This window comes from Stenella coeruleoalba (genome assembly GCF_951394435.1).
Source record: "Stenella coeruleoalba genome assembly, contig: scaffold_47, whole genome shotgun sequence".
NCBI lineage: Eukaryota > Metazoa > Chordata > Mammalia > Artiodactyla > Delphinidae > Stenella > Stenella coeruleoalba.
In genome coordinates this window covers 2,582,497-2,605,941 of record NW_027646269.1, presented here as the reverse complement: position 1 = coordinate 2,605,941, position 23,445 = coordinate 2,582,497, and the positions used below count along the sequence as shown (strand labels likewise).

Here is a 23,445-nt window from a genome sequence, read left to right as displayed (position 1 = left end):
ACCAAGCAAGCTTGCAAAGGAAATCTGCACTACAATGAAGTCTCACTTCCCCCCGGTCAAAAGGGCCATCTGAAAAAAGTGTAAAATCCAGAAAGGCAGGACAGGCCATGGAGAACTGGGAGCCTTGTTATGCTGATGGGCGGGATGTAAATTGCCAACAGACACTCGGGAGAAGTGTATGGTGTTTCCTGAAACATCTAAAAAACAAAGCAACAGAACCTAGGGCACTTCCACTTATGGTCCTATAGCTTAGGGAAATTAAAATCAAAAAGACACAGCCACCCCAAAGTTTGGAACGGCTCTGTTTACAAGAACCTCGTTTACAGTACAAGTTCAACATCGCAGAAAGTGAAAAATGGAGAAAGAAGTTGTGGTATTTACTTACAAAGCAATATCACTCAGCAATGAAATCTGTGTCATCAGGCCCTTAGCAGCACAATGAGTGGATTCAGGTATGATGATTCTAACTGAAATAAGTCACACAGAAAAAGAAACATCATAAGATATCAGTAATACACAGAATGTAAACTTGGCTACACAGGAACTGAATTACAGAACAGAACAGGGTCTCAAATTTAGAAAACCAACTTATTCTTGCTTAAGGGTAAAGGTGAGTTGGGGTGCTGCATAAAACCAGAGATTGAAATGAGCACAGATAAAGTTCCTTAAGCCAAATATGGAATAGACAAGAGCTACTCCATGCTCAATGAAATGGACTCAAAACCCCATATTAAACGCCTAAGAATGAACCTGACTAGTAAGTATCTTAAAACCTATGGATTGCTATGTCTCCGAAAGAGAATCAAGCATGTGTACAGGGGCATAAACGCAGCAGTGATAGGATTGGAGAGGTTCGGTGAGCAAATGAAGACCCTTTGAAGTCATATTGCATGGTAACCATTCCACGGGTTTCAACTACCCAGGTTTTAGGTATTCTTCCTTCAGCTAAAACATGCATGTGGAACCCAGAGTATGATCAACCATGTGATCGGGAGACGTGTTCAAATATGTCTCAGTTTTCGTACCCTGGTACTCGGGTGCAACATTCCAGACGCTTTACTAACACTCTCCCGACTTGGAGAGTCAGTCCCTTTAACCTACAGTTTGGCCCAGTTTGCAATTTCTGCGGAAGATGAACAGGAATAGCGAGAACCAATGAGAGGATAGCTGGAGGTGTCTGGACGGGCAAATTTAACTCTCATTTCCCACCAGGAAGAGGAATTAACCAAAGGCTCAGCGTGCCATGCCGGAACCAGATTAGGGCCTGAAGCCATCCTGCGGTGTTGCGGCCAGCTCAAAAGAAAGCGAGTTGAAGAAAGGAGCTCAGGGGCACTGTAATTCACAAACCTGCAGAGTTATAAATGACAGCTATCGTCCAAAAATATACTGAGGTAAGGCTGCCAAGAGGACTTGAAAGCGGGGCAGAATTGCAGGAAACCGATTTCAGGAGGTAGACTGGAATTGCATTGAAAGCCTAGGAAAAGAGGCAGAACGTCCACAATGATGCACTTGGCCAAAAAGGGCGTATGCGTTTTTTCCTTAATATATTCAGGAAAAAACGCATACGCCCTTTTTGGCCAACCAAGCAAGCTTGCAAAGGAAATCTGCACTACAATGAAGTCTCACTTCCCCCCGGTCAAAAGGGCCATCTGAAAAAAGTGTAAAATCCAGAAAGGCAGGACAGGCCATGGAGAACTGGGAGCCTTGTTATGCTGATGGGCGGGATGTAAATTGCCAACAGACACTCCAGAGAAGTGTATGGTGTTTCCTGAAACATCTAAAAAACAAACCAACAGAGCCTAGGGCACTGCCACTTATGGTCCTATAGCTTAGGGAAATTAAAATCAAAAAAACACAGCCACCCCAAAGTTTGGGATGCCTCTGGTTACAAGAACCTCGTTTACAGTACAAGTTCAACATCGCAGAAAGTGAAAAATGGATAAAGAAGTTGTGGTATTTACTTACAAAGCAATATCACTCAGCAATGAAATCTGTGTCATCAGGCCCTTAGCAGCACAATGAGTGGATTCAGGTATGATGATTCTAACTGAAATAAGTCACACAGAAAAAGAAACATCATAAGATATCAGTAATACACGGAATGTAAACTTGGCTACACAGGAATTGAATTACAGAACAGAAGAGGGTCTCAAATTTAGAAAACCAACTTATGCTTGCTTAAGGGTAAAGGTGAGTTGGGGTGCTGCATAAAACCAGAGATTGAAATGAGCACAGATAAAGTTCCTTAAGTCAAATATGGAATAGACAAGAGCTACTCCTTGCTCAAAGAAATGGACTCAACACCGCATATTAAACGCCTAAGAATGTACCTGACTAGTAAGTATCGTAAAACCTATGGATTGCTATGTCTCCGAAAGAGAATCAAGCATGTGTACAGGGGCATAAACGCAGCAGTGATAGGATTGGAGAGGTTCGGTGAGCAAATGAAGACCCTTTGAAGTCATATTGCATGGTAACCATTCCACGGGTTTCAACTACCCAGGTTTTAGGTATTCTTCCTTCAGCTAAAACATGCATGTGGAACCCAAGTATGATCAACCATGTGATCGGGAGACATGTTCAATTATGTCTCAGTTTTCGTACCCTGGTACTCGGGTGCAACATTCCAGACGCTTTACTAACACTCTCCCGACTTGGAGAGTCAGTCCCTTAAACCTACTGTTTGGCCCAGTTTGCAATTTCTGCGGAAGATGAACAGGAATAGCGAGAACCAATGAGAGGATAGCTGGAAGTGTCTGGACGGGCAAATTTAACTCTCATTTCCCACCAGGAAGAGGAATTAACCAAAGGCTCAGCGTGCCATGCCGGAACCAGATTAGGGCCTGAAGCCATCATGCGGTGTTGTGGCCAGCTCAAAAGAAAGCGAGTTGAAGAAAGGAGCTCAGGGGCACTGTAATTCACAAACCTGCAGAGTTATAAATGACAGCTATCGTCCAAAAATAGACTGAAGTAAGGCTGCCAAGAGGACTTGAAAGCGGGGCAGAATTGCAGGAAACCGATTTCAGGAGGTAGACTGGAATTGCATTGAAAGCATAGGAAAAGAGGCAGAACGTCCACAATGATGCACTTGGCCAAAAAGGGCGTATGCGTTTTTTCCTGAATATATTCAGGAAAAAACGCATACGCCCTTTTTGGCCAACCAAGCAAGCTTGCAAAGGAAATCTGCACTACAATGAAGTCTCACTTCCCCCCGGTCAAAAGGGCCATCTGAAAAAAGTGTAAAATCCAGAAAGGCAGGACAGGCCATGGAGAACTGGGAGCCTTGTTATGCTGATGGGCGGGATGTAAATTGCCAACAGACACTCGGGAGAAGTGTATGGTGTTTCCTGAAACATCTAAAAAACAAAGCAACAGAACCTAGGGCACTTCCACTTATGGTCCTATAGCTTAGGGAAATTAAAATCAAAAAGACACAGCCACCCCAAAGTTTGGAACGGCTCTGTTTACAAGAACCTCGTTTACAGTACAAGTTCAACATCGCAGAAAGTGAAAAATGGATAAAGAAGTTGTGGTATTTACTTACAAAGCAATATCACTCAGCAATGAAATCTGTGTCATCAGGCCCTTAGCAGCACAATGAGTGGATTCAGGTATGATGATTCTAACTGAAATAAGTCACACAGAAAAAGAAACATCATAAGATATCAGTAATACACAGAATGTAAACTTGGCTACACAGGAACTGAATTACAGAACAGAACAGGGTCTCAAATTTAGAAAACCAACTTATTCTTGCTTAAGGGTAAAGGTGAGTTGGGGTGCTGCATAAAACCAGAGATTGAAATGAGCACAGATAAAGTTCCTTAAGCCAAATATGGAATAGACAAGAGCTACTCCATGCTCAATGAAATGGACTCAAAACCCCATATTAAACGCCTAAGAATGAACCTGACTAGTAAGTATCTTAAAACCTATGGATTGCTATGTCTCCGAAAGAGAATCAAGCATGTGTACAGGGGCATAAACGCAGCAGTGATAGGATTGGAGAGGTTCGGTGAGCAAATGAAGACCCTTTGAAGTCATATTGCATGGTAACCATTCCACGGGTTTCAACTACCCAGGTTTTAGGTATTCTTCCTTCAGCTAAAACATGCATGTGGAACCCAGAGTATGATCAACCATGTGATCGGGAGACGTGTTCAAATATGTCTCAGTTTTCGTACCCTGGTACTCGGGTGCAACATTCCAGACGCTTTACTAACACTCTCCCGACTTGGAGAGTCAGTCCCTTTAACCTACAGTTTGGCCCAGTTTGCAATTTCTGCGGAAGATGAACAGGAATAGCGAGAACCAATGAGAGGATAGCTGGAGGTGTCTGGACGGGCAAATTTAACTCTCATTTCCCACCAGGAAGAGGAATTAACCAAAGGCTCAGCGTGCCATGCCGGAACCAGATTAGGGCCTGAAGCCATCCTGCGGTGTTGCGGCCAGCTCAAAAGAAAGCGAGTTGAAGAAAGGAGCTCAGGGGCACTGTAATTCACAAACCTGCAGAGTTATAAATGACAGCTATCGTCCAAAAATATACTGAGGTAAGGCTGCCAAGAGGACTTGAAAGCGGGGCAGAATTGCAGGAAACCGATTTCAGGAGGTAGACTGGAATTGCATTGAAAGCCTAGGAAAAGAGGCAGAACGTCCACAATGATGCACTTGGCCAAAAAGGGCGTATGCGTTTTTTCCTTAATATATTCAGGAAAAAACGCATACGCCCTTTTTGGCCAACCAAGCAAGCTTGCAAAGGAAATCTGCACTACAATGAAGTCTCACTTCCCCCCGGTGAAAAGGGCCATCTGAAAAAAGTGTAAAATCCAGAAAGGCAGGACAGGCCATGGAGAACTGGGAGCCTTGTTATGCTGATGGGCGGGATGTAAATTGCCAACAGACACTCCAGAGAAGTGTATGGTGTTTCCTGAAACATCTAAAAAACAAAGCAACAGAGCCTAGGGCACTGCCACTTATGGTCCTATAGCTTAGGGAAATTAAAATCAAAAAAACACAGCCACCCCAAAGTTTGGGATGCCTCTGGTTACAAGAACCTCGTTTACAGTACAAGTTCAACATCGCAGAAAGTGAAAAATGGATAAAGAAGTTGTGGTATTTACTTACAACGCAATATCACTCAGCAATGAAATCTGTGTCATCAGGCCCTTAGCAGCACAATGAGTGGATTCAGGTATGATGATTCTAACTGAAATAAGTCACACAGAAAAAGAAACATCATAAGATATCAGTAATACACGGAATGTAAACTTGGCTACACAGGAATTGAATTACAGAACAGAAGAGGGTCTCAAATTTAGAAAACCAACTTATGCTTGCTTAAGGGTAAAGGTGAGTTGGGGTGCTGCATAAAACCAGAGATTGAAATGAGCACAGATAAAGTTCCTTAAGTCAAATATGGAATAGACAAGAGCTACTCCTTGCTCAAAGAAATGGACTCAACACCGCATATTAAACGCCTAAGAATGTACCTGACTAGTAAGTATCGTAAAACCTATGGATTGCTATGTCTCCGAAAGAGAATCAAGCATGTGTACAGGGGCATAAACGCAGCAGTGATAGGATTGGAGAGGTTCGGTGAGCAAATGAAGACCCTTTGAAGTCATATTGCATGGTAACCATTCCACGGGTTTCAACTACCCAGGTTTTAGGTATTCTTCCTTCAGCTAAAACATGCATGTGGAACCCAGAGTATGATCAACCATGTGATCGGGAGACATGTTCAATTATGTCTCAGTTTTCGTACCCTGGTACTCGGGTGCAACATTCCAGACGCTTTACTAACACTCTCCCGACTTGGAGAGTCAGTCCCTTAAACCTACTGTTTGGCCCAGTTTGCAATTTCTGCGGAAGATGAACAGGAATAGCGAGAACCAATGAGAGGATAGCTGGAAGTGTCTGGACGGGCAAATTTAACTCTCATTTCCCACCAGGAAGAGGAATTAACCAAAGGCTCAGCGTGCCATGCCGGAACCAGATTAGGGCCTGAAGCCATCATGCGGTGTTGTGGCCAGCTCAAAAGAAAGCGAGTTGAAGAAAGGAGCTCAGGGGCACTGTAATTCACAAACCTGCAGAGTTATAAATGACAGCTATCGTCCAAAAATATACTGAGGTAAGGCTGCCAAGAGGACTTGAAAGCGGGGCAGAATTGCAGGAAACCGATTTCAGGAGGTAGACTGGAATTGCATTGAAAGCATAGGAAAAGAGGCAGAACGTCCACAATGATGCACTTGGCCAAAAAGGGCGTATGCGTTTTTTCCTGAATATATTCAGGAAAAAACGCATACGCCCTTTTTGGCCAACCAAGCAAGCTTGCAAAGGAAATCTGCACTACAATGAAGTCTCACTTCCCCCCGGTCAAAAGGGCCATCTGAAAAAAGTGTAAAATCCAGAAAGGCAGGACAGGCCATGGAGAACTGGGAGCCTTGTTATGCTGATGGGCGGGATGTAAATTGCCAACAGACACTCGGGAGAAGTGTATGGTGTTTCCTGAAACATCTAAAAAACAAAGCAACAGAGCCTAGGGCACTTCCACTTATGGTCCTATAGCTTAGGGAAATTAAAATCAAAAAGACACAGCCACCCCAAAGTTTGGGACGCCTCTGTTTACAAGAACCTCGTTTACAGTACAAGTTCAACATCGCAGAAAGTGAAAAATGGATAAAGAAGTTGTGGTATTTACTTACAAAGCAATATCACTCAGCAATGAAATCTGTGTCATCAGGCCCTTAGCAGCACAATGAGTGGATTCAGGTATGATGATTCTAACTGAAATAAGTCACACAGAAAAAGAAACATCATAAGATATCAGTAATACACGGAATGTAAACTTGGCTACACAGGAACTGAATTACAGAACAGAACAGGGTCTCAAATTTAGAAAACCAACTTATGCTTGCTTAAGGGGAAAGGTGAGTTGGGGTGCTGCATAAAACCAGAGATTGAAATGAGCACAGATAAAGTTCCTTAAGCCAAATATGGAATAGACAAGAGCTACTCCTTGCTCAACGAAATGGACTCAACACCGCATATTAAACACCTAAGAATGTACCTGACTAGTAAGTATCGTAAAACCTATGGATTGCTATGTCTCCAAAAGAGAATCAAGCATGTGTACAGGGGCATAAACGCAGCAGTGATAGGATTGGAGAGGTTCGGTGAGCAAATGAAGACCCTTTGAAGTCATATTGCATGGTACCCGTTACACGGGTCTCAACTCTCCAGGTTTAAGGTATTCTTCCTTCAGCTAAAACATGCATGTGGAACCCAAATATGATCAACCATGTGAACGGGAGACGTGTTCAAATATGTCTCAGTTTTCCTCCCCTGGTACTCGGGTGCAACATTCCAGACGCTTTACTAACACTCTCCCCACTTGGAGAGTCAGTCCCTTTAACCTCCTGTTTGCCCCAGTTTGCAATTTCTGCGGAAGCAGTACAGGAATAGTGAGAACCAATGAGAGGCTAGCTGGAGGTGTCTGGACGGGCAAATTTAACTCTCATTTCCCACCAGGAAGAGGAATTAACCAAAGGCTCAGCGTGCCATGCCGGAACCAGATTAGGGCCTGAAGCCATCCTGCGGTGTTGCGGCCAGCTCAAAAGAAAGCGAGTTGAAGAAAGGAGCTCAGGGGCACTGTAATTCACAAACCTGCAGAGTTATAAATGACAGCTATCGTCCAAAAATATACTGAGGTAAGGCTGCCAAGAGGACTTGAAAGCGGGGCAGAATTGCAGGAAACCGATTTCAGGAGGTAGACTGGAATTGCATTGAAAGCCTAGGAAAAGAGGCAGAACGTCCACAATGATGCACTTGGCCAAAAAGGGCGTATGCGTTTTTTCCTTAATATATTCAGGAAAAAACGCATACGCCCTTTTTGGCCAACCAAGCAAGCTTGCAAAGGAAATCTGCACTACAATGAAGTCTCACTTCCCCCCGGTCAAAAGGGCCATCTGAAAAAAGTGTAAAATCCAGAAAGGCAGGACAGGCCATGGAGAACTGGGAGCCTTGTTATGCTGATGGGCGGGATGTAAATTGCCAACAGACACTCCAGAGAAGTGTATGGTGTTTCCTGAAACATCTAAAAAACAAACCAACAGAGCCTAGGGCACTGCCACTTATGGTCCTATAGCTTAGGGAAATTAAAATCAAAAAAACACAGCCACCCCAAAGTTTGGGATGCCTCTGGTTACAAGAACCTCGTTTACAGTACAAGTTCAACATCGCAGAAAGTGAAAAATGGATAAAGAAGTTGTGGTATTTACTTACAAAGCAATATCACTCAGCAATGAAATCTGTGTCATCAGGCCCTTAGCAGCACAATGAGTGGATTCAGGTATGATGATTCTAACTGAAATAAGTCACACAGAAAAAGAAACATCATAAGATATCAGTAATACACGGAATGTAAACTTGGCTACACAGGAATTGAATTACAGAACAGAAGAGGGTCTCAAATTTAGAAAACCAACTTATGCTTGCTTAAGGGTAAAGGTGAGTTGGGGTGCTGCATAAAACCAGAGATTGAAATGAGCACAGATAAAGTTCCTTAAGTCAAATATGGAATAGACAAGAGCTACTCCTTGCTCAAAGAAATGGACTCAACACCGCATATTAAACGCCTAAGAATGTACCTGACTAGTAAGTATCGTAAAACCTATGGATTGCTATGTCTCCGAAAGAGAATCAAGCATGTGTACAGGGGCATAAACGCAGCAGTGATAGGATTGGAGAGGTTCGGTGAGCAAATGAAGACCCTTTGAAGTCATATTGCATGGTAACCATTCCACGGGTTTCAACTACCCAGGTTTTAGGTATTCTTCCTTCAGCTAAAACATGCATGTGGAACCCAAGTATGATCAACCATGTGATCGGGAGACATGTTCAATTATGTCTCAGTTTTCGTACCCTGGTACTCGGGTGCAACATTCCAGACGCTTTACTAACACTCTCCCGACTTGGAGAGTCAGTCCCTTAAACCTACTGTTTGGCCCAGTTTGCAATTTCTGCGGAAGATGAACAGGAATAGCGAGAACCAATGAGAGGATAGCTGGAAGTGTCTGGACGGGCAAATTTAACTCTCATTTCCCACCAGGAAGAGGAATTAACCAAAGGCTCAGCGTGCCATGCCGGAACCAGATTAGGGCCTGAAGCCATCATGCGGTGTTGTGGCCAGCTCAAAAGAAAGCGAGTTGAAGAAAGGAGCTCAGGGGCACTGTAATTCACAAACCTGCAGAGTTATAAATGACAGCTATCGTCCAAAAATAGACTGAAGTAAGGCTGCCAAGAGGACTTGAAAGCGGGGCAGAATTGCAGGAAACCGATTTCAGGAGGTAGACTGGAATTGCATTGAAAGCATAGGAAAAGAGGCAGAACGTCCACAATGATGCACTTGGCCAAAAAGGGCGTATGCGTTTTTTCCTGAATATATTCAGGAAAAAACGCATACGCCCTTTTTGGCCAACCAAGCAAGCTTGCAAAGGAAATCTGCACTACAATGAAGTCTCACTTCCCCCCGGTCAAAAGGGCCATCTGAAAAAAGTGTAAAATCCAGAAAGGCAGGACAGGCCATGGAGAACTGGGAGCCTTGTTATGCTGATGGGCGGGATGTAAATTGCCAACAGACACTCGGGAGAAGTGTATGGTGTTTCCTGAAACATCTAAAAAACAAAGCAACAGAACCTAGGGCACTTCCACTTATGGTCCTATAGCTTAGGGAAATTAAAATCAAAAAGACACAGCCACCCCAAAGTTTGGAACGGCTCTGTTTACAAGAACCTCGTTTACAGTACAAGTTCAACATCGCAGAAAGTGAAAAATGGATAAAGAAGTTGTGGTATTTACTTACAAAGCAATATCACTCAGCAATGAAATCTGTGTCATCAGGCCCTTAGCAGCACAATGAGTGGATTCAGGTATGATGATTCTAACTGAAATAAGTCACACAGAAAAAGAAACATCATAAGATATCAGTAATACACAGAATGTAAACTTGGCTACACAGGAACTGAATTACAGAACAGAACAGGGTCTCAAATTTAGAAAACCAACTTATGCTTGCTTAAGGGTAAAGGTGAGTTGGGGTGCTGCATAAAACCAGAGATTGAAATGAGCACAGATAAAGTTCCTTAAGCCAAATATGGAATAGACAAGAGCTACTCCATGCTCAATGAAATGGACTCAAAACCCCATATTAAACGCCTAAGAATGAACCTGACTAGTAAGTATCTTAAAACCTATGGATTGCTATGTCTCCGAAAGAGAATCAAGCATGTGTACAGGGGCATAAACGCAGCAGTGATAGGATTGGAGAGGTTCGGTGAGCAAATGAAGACCCTTTGAAGTCATATTGCATGGTAACCATTCCACGGGTTTCAACTACCCAGGTTTTAGGTATTCTTCCTTCAGCTAAAACATGCATGTGGAACCCAGAGTATGATCAACCATGTGATCGGGAGACGTGTTCAAATATGTCTCAGTTTTCGTACCCTGGTACTCGGGTGCAACATTCCAGACGCTTTACTAACACTCTCCCGACTTGGAGAGTCAGTCCCTTTAACCTACAGTTTGGCCCAGTTTGCAATTTCTGCGGAAGATGAACAGGAATAGCGAGAACCAATGAGAGGATAGCTGGAGGTGTCTGGACGGGCAAATTTAACTCTCATTTCCCACCAGGAAGAGGAATTAACCAAAGGCTCAGCGTGCCATGCCGGAACCAGATTAGGGCCTGAAGCCATCCTGCGGTGTTGCGGCCAGCTCAAAAGAAAGCGAGTTGAAGAAAGGAGCTCAGGGGCACTGTAATTCACAAACCTGCAGAGTTATAAATGACAGCTATCGTCCAAAAATATACTGAGGTAAGGCTGCCAAGAGGACTTGAAAGCGGGGCAGAATTGCAGGAAACCGATTTCAGGAGGTAGACTGGAATTGCATTGAAAGCCTAGGAAAAGAGGCAGAACGTCCACAATGATGCACTTGGCCAAAAAGGGCGTATGCGTTTTTTCCTTAATATATTCAGGAAAAAACGCATACGCCCTTTTTGGCCAACCAAGCAAGCTTGCAAAGGAAATCTGCACTACAATGAAGTCTCACTTCCCCCCGGTGAAAAGGGCCATCTGAAAAAAGTGTAAAATCCAGAAAGGCAGGACAGGCCATGGAGAACTGGGAGCCTTGTTATGCTGATGGGCGGGATGTAAATTGCCAACAGACACTCCAGAGAAGTGTATGGTGTTTCCTGAAACATCTAAAAAACAAAGCAACAGAGCCTAGGGCACTGCCACTTATGGTCCTATAGCTTAGGGAAATTAAAATCAAAAAAACACAGCCACCCCAAAGTTTGGGATGCCTCTGGTTACAAGAACCTCGTTTACAGTACAAGTTCAACATCGCAGAAAGTGAAAAATGGATAAAGAAGTTGTGGTATTTACTTACAACGCAATATCACTCAGCAATGAAATCTGTGTCATCAGGCCCTTAGCAGCACAATGAGTGGATTCAGGTATGATGATTCTAACTGAAATAAGTCACACAGAAAAAGAAACATCATAAGATATCAGTAATACACGGAATGTAAACTTGGCTACACAGGAATTGAATTACAGAACAGAAGAGGGTCTCAAATTTAGAAAACCAACTTATGCTTGCTTAAGGGTAAAGGTGAGTTGGGGTGCTGCATAAAACCAGAGATTGAAATGAGCACAGATAAAGTTCCTTAAGTCAAATATGGAATAGACAAGAGCTACTCCTTGCTCAAAGAAATGGACTCAACACCGCATATTAAACGCCTAAGAATGTACCTGACTAGTAAGTATCGTAAAACCTATGGATTGCTATGTCTCCGAAAGAGAATCAAGCATGTGTACAGGGGCATAAACGCAGCAGTGATAGGATTGGAGAGGTTCGGTGAGCAAATGAAGACCCTTTGAAGTCATATTGCATGGTAACCATTCCACGGGTTTCAACTACCCAGGTTTTAGGTATTCTTCCTTCAGCTAAAACATGCATGTGGAACCCAGAGTATGATCAACCATGTGATCGGGAGACATGTTCAATTATGTCTCAGTTTTCGTACCCTGGTACTCGGGTGCAACATTCCAGACGCTTTACTAACACTCTCCCGACTTGGAGAGTCAGTCCCTTAAACCTACTGTTTGGCCCAGTTTGCAATTTCTGCGGAAGATGAACAGGAATAGCGAGAACCAATGAGAGGATAGCTGGAAGTGTCTGGACGGGCAAATTTAACTCTCATTTCCCACCAGGAAGAGGAATTAACCAAAGGCTCAGCGTGCCATGCCGGAACCAGATTAGGGCCTGAAGCCATCATGCGGTGTTGTGGCCAGCTCAAAAGAAAGCGAGTTGAAGAAAGGAGCTCAGGGGCACTGTAATTCACAAACCTGCAGAGTTATAAATGACAGCTATCGTCCAAAAATATACTGAGGTAAGGCTGCCAAGAGGACTTGAAAGCGGGGCAGAATTGCAGGAAACCGATTTCAGGAGGTAGACTGGAATTGCATTGAAAGCATAGGAAAAGAGGCAGAACGTCCACAATGATGCACTTGGCCAAAAAGGGCGTATGCGTTTTTTCCTGAATATATTCAGGAAAAAACGCATACGCCCTTTTTGGCCAACCAAGCAAGCTTGCAAAGGAAATCTGCACTACAATGAAGTCTCACTTCCCCCCGGTCAAAAGGGCCATCTGAAAAAAGTGTAAAATCCAGAAAGGCAGGACAGGCCATGGAGAACTGGGAGCCTTGTTATGCTGATGGGCGGGATGTAAATTGCCAACAGACACTCGGGAGAAGTGTATGGTGTTTCCTGAAACATCTAAAAAACAAAGCAACAGAGCCTAGGGCACTTCCACTTATGGTCCTATAGCTTAGGGAAATTAAAATCAAAAAGACACAGCCACCCCAAAGTTTGGGACGCCTCTGTTTACAAGAACCTCGTTTACAGTACAAGTTCAACATCGCAGAAAGTGAAAAATGGATAAAGAAGTTGTGGTATTTACTTACAAAGCAATATCACTCAGCAATGAAATCTGTGTCATCAGGCCCTTAGCAGCACAATGAGTGGATTCAGGTATGATGATTCTAACTGAAATAAGTCACACAGAAAAAGAAACATCATAAGATATCAGTAATACACGGAATGTAAACTTGGCTACACAGGAACTGAATTACAGAACAGAACAGGGTCTCAAATTTAGAAAACCAACTTATGCTTGCTTAAGGGGAAAGGTGAGTTGGGGTGCTGCATAAAACCAGAGATTGAAATGAGCACAGATAAAGTTCCTTAAGCCAAATATGGAATAGACAAGAGCTACTCCTTGCTCAACGAAATGGACTCAACACCGCATATTAAACACCTAAGAATGTACCTGACTAGTAAGTATCGTAAAACCTATGGATTGCTATGTCTCCAAAAGAGAATCAAGCATGTGTACAGGGGCATAAACGCAGCAGTGATAGGATTGGAGAGGTTCGGTGAGCAAATGAAGACCCTTTGAAGTCATATTGCATGGTACCCGTTACACGGGTCTCAACTCTCCAGGCTTAAGGTATTCTTCCTTCAGCTAAAACATGCATGTGGAACCCAAATATGATCAACCATGTGAACGGGAGACGTGTTCAAATATGTCTCAGTTTTCCTCCCCTGGTACTCGGGTGCAACATTCCAGACGCTTTACTAACACTCTCCCCACTTGGAGAGTCAGTCCCTTTAACCTCCTGTTTGCCCCAGTTTGCAATTTCTGCGGAAGCAGTACAGGAATAGTGAGAACCAATGAGAGGCTAGCTGGAGGTGTCTGGACGGGCAAATTTAACTCTCATTTCCCACCAGGAAGAGGAAATAACCAAAGGCTCAGCGTGCCGTACTGGAACCAGATTAGGGCCTGAAGCCATCCTGCGGTGTTGTGGCCAGGTCACAAGAAAGCGAGTTGAAGAAAGGAGCTCAGGGGCACTGTAATTCACAAACCTGCAGAGTTATAAATGACAGCTATCGTCCAAAAATAGACTGAAGTAAGGCTGCCAAGAGGACTTGAAAGCAGGGCAGAATTGCAGGAAACCGATTTCAGGAGGTAGACTGGAATTGCATTGAAAGCATAGGAAAAGAGGCAGAACGTCCACAATGATGCACTTGGCCTAAAAGGGCATATGTGTTTTTTCCTGAATATATTCAGGAAAAAACGCATACGCCCTTTTTGGCCAACCAAGCAAGCTTGCAAAGGAAATCTGCACTACAATGAAGTCTCACTTCCCCCCGGTCAAAAGGGCCATCTGAAAAAAGTGTAAAATCCAGAAAGGCAGGACAGGCCATGGAGAACTGGGAGCCTTGTTATGCTGATGGGCGGGATGTAAATTGCCAACAACCACTCGGGAGAAGTGTATGGTGTTTCCTGAAACATCTAAAAAACAAAGCAACAGAGCCTAGGGCACTTCCACTTATGGTCCTATAGCTTAGGGAAATTAAAATCAAAAAGACACAGCCACCTCAAAGTTTGGGACGCCTCTGTTTACAAGAACCTCATTTACCGTACAAATTCAATATCACAGAAAGTGAAAAATGGATAAAGAACTTGTGGTACTTACGTACAATGCAGTATCACTCAGCAATGAAATCTGTGTCATCAGGCCCTTAGCAGCACAATGAGTGGATTCAGGTATGATGATTCTAACTGAAATAAATCACACAGAAAAAGAAACATCATAAGATATCACTAATACACGGAATGTAAACTTGGCTACACAGGAACTGAATTCCAAAACAGAACAGGGTCTCAAATTTAGAAAACCAACTTATGCTTGCTTAAGGGTAAAGGTAAGTTGGGGTGCTACATAAAACCAGAGATTGAAATGAGCACAGATAAAGTTCCTTAAGCCAAATATGGAATAGACAAGAGCTACTCCTTGCTCAACGAAATGGACTCAACACTCCATATTAAACGCCTAAGAATGTACCTGACTAGTAAGTATCTTAAAACCTATGGATTGCTATGTCTCCAAAAGAGAATCAAGCGTGTGTAAAGGGGCATAAACGCAGCAGTGATAGGATTGGAGAGGTTCGGTGAGCAAATGAAGACCCTTTGAAGTCATATTGCATGGTACCCATTCCACGGGTCTCAACTCTCCAGGTTTAAGGTATTCTTCCTTCAGCTAAAACATGCATGTGGAACCCAGAGTATGATCAACCGTGTGAACGGGAGCCGTGTTCAAATATGTCTCAGTTTTCCTCCCCTGGTACTCGGGTGCAACATTCCAGATGCTTTACTAACACTTTCCCTACTTGGAGAGTCAGTGCCTTTAACCTCCTGTTTGCCCAAGTTTGCAATTTCTGCGGAAGATGAACAGGAATAGCGAGAACCAATGAGAGACTACCTGGAGGTGTCTGAACGGGCAAATTTAACTCTCATTTCCCACCAGGAAGAGGAATTAACCAAAGGCTCAGCGTGCCATTCCGGAACCAGATTAGGGCCTGAAGCCATGCTGCGGTGTTGCGGCCAGCTCACAAGAAAGCGAGTTGAAGAAAGGAGCTCAGGGGCACTGTAATTCACAAACCTGCAGAGTTATAAATGACAGCTATCGTCCAAAAATATACTGAAGTAAGGCTGCCAAGAGGACTTGAAAGCGGGGCAGAATTGCAGGAAACCAATTTCAGGAGGTAGACAGGAATTGCATTTCAAGCATAGGAAAAGAGGCAGAACGTCCACAGTGATGCACTTGGCCAAAAAGGGCGTATGCGTTTTTTCCTGAATATATTCAGGAAAAAATGCATAGGCCCTTTTTGGCCAACCAAGCAAGCTTGCAAAGGAAATCTGCACTACAATGAAGTCTCACTTCCCCCCGGTCAAAATGGCCATGTGAAAAAAGTGTAAAATCCAGAAAGGCAAGACAGGCCATGGAGAACTGGGAGCCTTGTTATGCTGATGGGCGGGATGTAAATTGCCAACAGCCACTCCGGAGAAGTGTATGGTGTTTCCTGAAACACCTAAAAAACAAAGCAACAGAACCTAGGGCACTTCCACTTATGGTCCTATAGCTTAGGGAAATTAAAATCAAAAAGACACAGCCACCCCAAAGTTTGGGACGCCTCCGTTTACAAGAACCTCGTACACCGAACAAGTTCAATATCACAGAAAGTGAAAAATGGATAAAGAACTTGTGGTACTTATATACAATGCAGTATCACTCAGCAATGAAATCGATGTCATCAGGCCCGTAGCAGCATAATGAGTGGATTCAGGTACGATGATTCTAACTGAAATAAGTCACACAGAAAAAGAAACATCATAAGATATTACTAATACACGGAATGTAAACTTGGCTACACAGGAACTGCATTCCAAAACAGAACAGGGTCTCAAATTTAGAAAACCAACTTATGCTTGCTTAAGGGGAAAGGTGAGTTGGGGTGCTGCATAAAACCAGAGATTGAAATGAGCACAGATAAAGTTCCTTAAGCCAAATATGGAATAGTCAAGAGCTACTCCTTGCTCAATGAAATGGACTCAACACCGCATATTAAACGCCTAAGAATGTACCTGACTAGTAAGTATCTTAAAACCTATGGATTGCTATGTCTCCGAAAGAGAATCAAGCATGTGTACAGGGGCATAAACGCAGCAGTGATAGGATTGGAGAGGTTTGGTGAGCAAATGAAGGCCTTTTGAAGTCATATTGCATGGTACCCATTCCACAGGTTTCAACTACCCAGGTTTAAGGTATTCTTCCTTCAGCTAAAACATGCATGTGGAACCTAGAGTATGATCAACCATGTGATCGGGAGACGTGTTCAAATATGTCTCAATTTTCGTTCCCTGGTACTCGGGTACAACATTCCAGACGCTTTACTAACACTCTCCCGACTTGGAGAGTCAGTCCCTTTAACCTCCTGTTTGGCCCAGTTTGCAATTTCTGTGGAAGATGAACAGGAATAGCGAGAACCAATGAGAGGCTAGCTGGAGGTGTCTGGACGGGCAAATTTAACTCTCATTTCCCACCAGGAAGAGGAATTAACCAAAGGCTCAGCGTGCCGTGCCGGAACCAGATTAGGGCCTGAAGCCATCCTGCGGTGTTGCGGCCAGCTCAAAAGAAAGCGAGTTGAAGAAAGGAGCTCAGGGGCACTGTAATTCACAAACCTGCAGAGTTATAAATGACAGCTATCGTCCAAAAATAGACTGAAGTAAGGCTGCCAAGAGGACTTGAAAGCGGGGCAGAATTGCAGGAAACCGATTTCAGGAGGTAGACTGGAATTGCATTGAAAGCATAGGAAAAGAGGCAGAACGTCCACAATGATGCACTTGGCCAAAAAGGGCGTATGCGTTTTTTCCTGAATATATTCAGGAAAAAACGCATACGCCCTTTTTGGCCAACCAAGCAAGCTTGCAAAGGAAATCTGCACTACAATGAAGTCTCACTTCCCCCCGGTCAAAAGGGCCATCTGAAAAAAGTGTAAAATCCAGAAAGGCAGGACAGGCCATGGAGAACTGGGAGCCTTGTTATGCTGATGGGCGGGATGTAAATTGCCAACAACCAATCGGGAGAAGTGTATAGTGTTTCCTGAAACATCTAAAAAACAAAGCAACAGAGCCTAGGGCACTGCCACTTATGGTCCTAGAGCTTAGGGAAATTAAAATCAAAAAGACACAGCCACCCCAAAGTTTGGGACGCCTCTGTTTACAAGAACCTCGTTTACAGTACAAGTTCAACATCGCAGAAAGTGAAAAATGGATAAAGAAGTTGTGGTATTTACTTACAAAGCAATATCACTCAGCAATGAAATCTGTGTCATCAGGCCCTTAGCAGCACAATGAGTGGATTCAGGTATGATGATTCTAACTGAAATAAGTCACACAGAAAAAGAAACATCATAAGATATCAGTAATACACGGAATGTAAACTTGGCTACACAGGAACTGAATTACAGAACAGAACAGGGTCTCAAATTTAGAAAACCAACTTATGCTTGCTTAAGGGGAAAGGGGAGTTGGGGTGCTGCATAAAACCAGAGATTGAAATGAGCACAGATAAAGTTCCTTAAGCCAAATATGGAATAGACAAGAGCTACTCCTTGCTCAACGAAATTGACTCAACACCGCATATTAAACGCCTAAGAATGTACCTGACTAGTAAGTATCTTAAAACCTATGGATTGCTATGTCTCCGAAAGAGAATCAAGCATGTGTACAGGAGCATAAACGCAGCAGTGATAGGATTGGAGAGGTTCGTGAGCAAATGAAGACCCTTTGAAGTCATATTGCATGGTACCCATTCCACGGGTTTCAACTACCCAGGTTTAAGGTATTCTTCCTTCAGCTAAAACATGCATGTGGAACCTAGAGTATGATCAACCATGTGATCGGGAGACGTGTTCAAATATGTCTCAGTTTTCGTACCCTGGTACTCAGGTGCAACATTCCAGACGCTTTACTAACACTCTCCCCACTTGGAGACTCAGTCCCTTTAACCTCCTGTTTGGCCCAGTTTGCAATTTCTGTGGAAGATGAACAGGAATAGCGAGAACCAATGAGAGACTAGCTGGAGGTGTCTGGATGGGCAAATTTAACTCTCATTTCCCACCAGGAAGAGGAATTAACCAAAGGCTCAGCGTGCCATGCCGGAACCAGATTAGGGCCTGAAGCCATGCTGCGGTGTTGCGGCCAGCTCACAAGAAAGCGAGTTGAAGAAAGGAGCTCAGGGGCACTGTAATTCACAAACCTGCAGAGTTATAAATGACAGCTATCGTCCAAAAATATACTGAAGTAAGGCTGCCAAGAGGACTTGAAAGCGGGGCAGAATTGCAGGAAACCAATTTCAGGAGGTAGACAGGAATTGCATTTCAAGCATAGGAAAAGAGGCAGAACGTCCACAGTGATGCACTTGGCCAAAAAGGGCGTATGCGTTTTTTCCTGAATATATTCAGGAAAAAACGCATACGCCCTTTTTGGCCAACCAAGCAAGCTTGCAAAGGAAATCTGCACTACAATGAAGTCTCACTTCCCCCCGGTCTAAATGGCCATCTGAAAAAAGTGTAAAATCCAGAAAGGCAAGACAGGCCATGGAGAACTGGGAGCCTTGTTATGCTGATGGGCGGGATGTAAATTGCCAATAGCCACTCCGGAGAATTGTATGGTGTTTCCTGAAACATCTAAAAAACAAAACAACAGAACCTAGGGCACTTCCACTTATGGTCCTATAGCTTAGGGAAATTAAAATCAAAAAGACACAGCCACCCCAAAGTTTGGGACGCCTCCGTTTACAAGAACCTCGTTTACAGTACAAGTTCAACATCGCAGAAAGTGAAAAATGGATAAAGAAGTTGTGGTATTTACTTACAAAGCAATATCACTCAGCAATGAAATCTGTGTCATCAGGCCCTTAGCAGCACAATGAGTGGATTCAGGTATGATGATTCTAACTGAAATAAGTCACACAGAAAAAGAAACATCATAAGATATCAGTAATACACGGAATGTAAACTTGGCTACACAGGAACTGAATTACAGAACAGAACAGGGTCTCAAATTTAGAAAACCAACTTATGCTTGCTTAAGGGTAAAGGTGAGTTGGGGTGCTGCATAAAACCAGAGATTGAAATGAGCACAGATAAAGTTCCTTAAGCCAAATATGGAATAGACAAGAGCTACTCCTTGCTCAACGAAATGGACTCAACACCGCATATTAAACACCTAAGAATGTACCTGACTAGTAAGTATCGTAAAACCTATGGATTGCTATGTCTCCAAAAGAGAATCAAGCATGTGTACAGGGGCATAAACGCAGCAGTGATAGGATTGGAGAGGTTCGGTGAGCAAATGAAGACCCTTTGAAGTCATATTGCATGGTACCCGTTACACGGGTCTCAACTCTCCAGGTTTAAGGTATTCTTCCTTCAGCTAAAACACGCATGTGGAACCCAGAGTATGATCCACCATGTGAACGGGAGACGTGTTCAAATATGTCTCAGTTTTCCTCCCCTGGTACTCGGGTGCAACATTCCAGATGCTTTACTAACACTCTCCCCACTTGGAGAGTCAGTGCCTGTAACCTCCTGTTTGGCTCAGTTTGCAATTTCTGCGGAAGATGAACAGGAATAGCGAGAACCAAAGAGAGGCTAGCTGGAGGTGTCTGGACGGGCAAATTTAACTCTCATTTCCCACCAGGAAGAGGAAATAACCAAAGGCTCAGCATGCCGTACCGGAACCAGATTAGGGCCTGAAGCCATCCTGCGGTGTTGCGGCCAGCTCAAAAGAAAGCGAGTTGAAGAAAGGAGCTCAGGGGCACTGTAATTCACAAACCTGCAGAGTTATAAATGACAGCTATCGTCCAAAAATAGACTGAAGTAAGGCTGCCAAGAGGACTTGAAAGCGGGGCAGAATTGCAGGAAACCGATTTCAGGAGGTAGACTGGAATTGCATTGAAAGCATAGGAAAAGAGGCAGAACGTCCACAATGATGCACTTGGCCAAAAAGGGCGTATGCGTTTTTTCCTGAATATATTCAGGAAAAAACGCATACGCCCTTTTTGGCCAACCAAGCAAGCTTGCAAAGGAAATCTGCACTACAATGAAGTCTCACTTCCCCCCGGTCAAAAGGGCCATCTGAAAAAAGTGTAAAATCCAGAAAGGCAGGACAGGCCATGGAGAACTGGGAGCCTTGTTATGCTGATGGGCGGGATGTAAATTGCCAACAGACACTCGGGAGAAGTGTATGGTGTTTCCTGAAACATCTAAAAAACAAAGCAACAGAGCCTAGGGCACTTCCACTTATGGTCCTATAGCTTAGGGAAATTAAAATCGAAAAGACACAGCCACCTCAAAGTTTGGGACGCCTCTGTTTACAAGAACCTCATTTACCGTACAAATTCAATATCACAGAAAGTGAAAAATGGATAAAGAACTTGTGGTACTTACGTACAATGCAGTATCACTCAGCAATGAAATCTGTGTCATCAGGCCCTTAGCAGCACAATGAGTGGATTCAGGTACGATGATTCTAACTGAAATAAGTCACACAGAAAAAGAAACATCATAAGATATCAGTAATACACGGAATGTAAACTTGGCTACACAGGAACTGAATTACAGAACAGAACAGGGTCTCAAATTTAGAAAACCAACTTATGCTTGCTTAAGGGGAAAGGTGAGTTGGGGTGCTGCATAAAACCAGAGATTGAAATGAGCACAGATAAAGTTCCTTAAGCCAAATATGGAATAGACAAGAGCTACTCCTTGCTCAACGAAATGGACTCAACACCGCATATTAAACACCTAAGAATGTACCTGACTAGTAAGTATCGTAAAACCTATGGATTGCTATGTCTCCAAAAGAGAATCAAGCATGTGTACAGGGGCATAAACGCAGCAGTGATAGGATTGGAGAGGTTCGGTGAGCAAATGAAGACCCTTTGAAGTCATATTGCATGGTACCCGTTACACGGGTCTCAACTCTCCAGGCTTAAGGTATTCTTCCTTCAGCTAAAACATGCATGTGGAACCCAAATATGATCAACCATGTGAACGGGAGACGTGTTCAAATATGTCTCAGTTTTCCTCCCCTGGTACTCGGGTGCAACATTCCAGACGCTTTACTAACACTCTCCCCACTTGGAGAGTCAGTCCCTTTAACCTCCTGTTTGCCCCAGTTTGCAATTTCTGCGGAAGCAGTACAGGAATAGTGAGAACCAATGAGAGGCTAGCTGGAGGTGTCTGGACGGGCAAATTTAACTCTCATTTCCCACCAGGAAGAGGAATTAACCAAAGGCTCAGCGTGCCATGCCGGAACCAGATTAGGGCCTGAAGCCATCCTGCGGTGTTGCGGCCAGCTCAAAAGAAAGCGAGTTGAAGAAAGGAGCTCAGGGGCACTGTAATTCACAAACCTGCAGAGTTATAAATGACAGCTATCGTCCAAAAATATACTGAGGTAAGGCTGCCAAGAGGACTTGAAAGCGGGGCAGAATTGCAGGAAACCGATTTCAGGAGGTAGACTGGAATTGCATTGAAAGCCTAGGAAAAGAGGCAGAACGTCCACAATGATGCACTTGGCCAAAAAGGGCGTATGCGTTTTTTCCTTAATATATTCAGGAAAAAACGCATACGCCCTTTTTGGCCAACCAAGCAAGCTTGCAAAGGAAATCTGCACTACAATGAAGTCTCACTTCCCCCCGGTCAAAAGGGCCATCTGAAAAAAGTGTAAAATCCAGAAAGGCAGGACAGGCCATGGAGAACTGGGAGCCTTGTTATGCTGATGGGCGGGATGTAAATTGCCAACAGACACTCCAGAGAAGTGTATGGTGTTTCCTGAAACATCTAAAAAACAAACCAACAGAGCCTAGGGCACTGCCACTTATGGTCCTATAGCTTAGGGAAATTAAAATCAAAAAAACACAGCCACCCCAAAGTTTGGGATGCCTCTGGTTACAAGAACCTCGTTTACAGTACAAGTTCAACATCGCAGAAAGTGAAAAATGGATAAAGAAGTTGTGGTATTTACTTACAAAGCAATATCACTCAGCAATGAAATCTGTGTCATCAGGCCCTTAGCAGCACAATGAGTGGATTCAGGTATGATGATTCTAACTGAAATAAGTCACACAGAAAAAGAAACATCATAAGATATCAGTAATACACGGAATGTAAACTTGGCTACACAGGAATTGAATTACAGAACAGAAGAGGGTCTCAAATTTAGAAAACCAACTTATGCTTGCTTAAGGGTAAAGGTGAGTTGGGGTGCTGCATAAAACCAGAGATTGAAATGAGCACAGATAAAGTTCCTTAAGTCAAATATGGAATAGACAAGAGCTACTCCTTGCTCAAAGAAATGGACTCAACACCGCATATTAAACGCCTAAGAATGTACCTGACTAGTAAGTATCGTAAAACCTATGGATTGCTATGTCTCCGAAAGAGAATCAAGCATGTGTACAGGGGCATAAACGCAGCAGTGATAGGATTGGAGAGGTTCGGTGAGCAAATGAAGACCCTTTGAAGTCATATTGCATGGTAACCATTCCACGGGTTTCAACTACCCAGGTTTTAGGTATTCTTCCTTCAGCTAAAACATGCATGTGGAACCCAAGTATGATCAACCATGTGATCGGGAGACATGTTCAATTATGTCTCAGTTTTCGTACCCTGGTACTCGGGTGCAACATTCCAGACGCTTTACTAACACTCTCCCGACTTGGAGAGTCAGTCCCTTAAACCTACTGTTTGGCCCAGTTTGCAATTTCTGCGGAAGATGAACAGGAATAGCGAGAACCAATGAGAGGATAGCTGGAAGTGTCTGGACGGGCAAATTTAACTCTCATTTCCCACCAGGAAGAGGAATTAACCAAAGGCTCAGCGTGCCATGCCGGAACCAGATTAGGGCCTGAAGCCATCATGCGGTGTTGTGGCCAGCTCAAAAGAAAGCGAGTTGAAGAAAGGAGCTCAGGGGCA

The 23,445-nt window shown here is 43.6% G+C and overlaps 1 long non-coding RNA gene across 1 annotated transcript in view; it reads right to left on the bottom strand.

The window, feature by feature from the left end:
* Positions 1–23,445, bottom strand: part of LOC307181221 — a 2,056,127-nt gene that overhangs the window by 91,161 nt on the left and 1,941,521 nt on the right. The window lies entirely within an intron of this gene.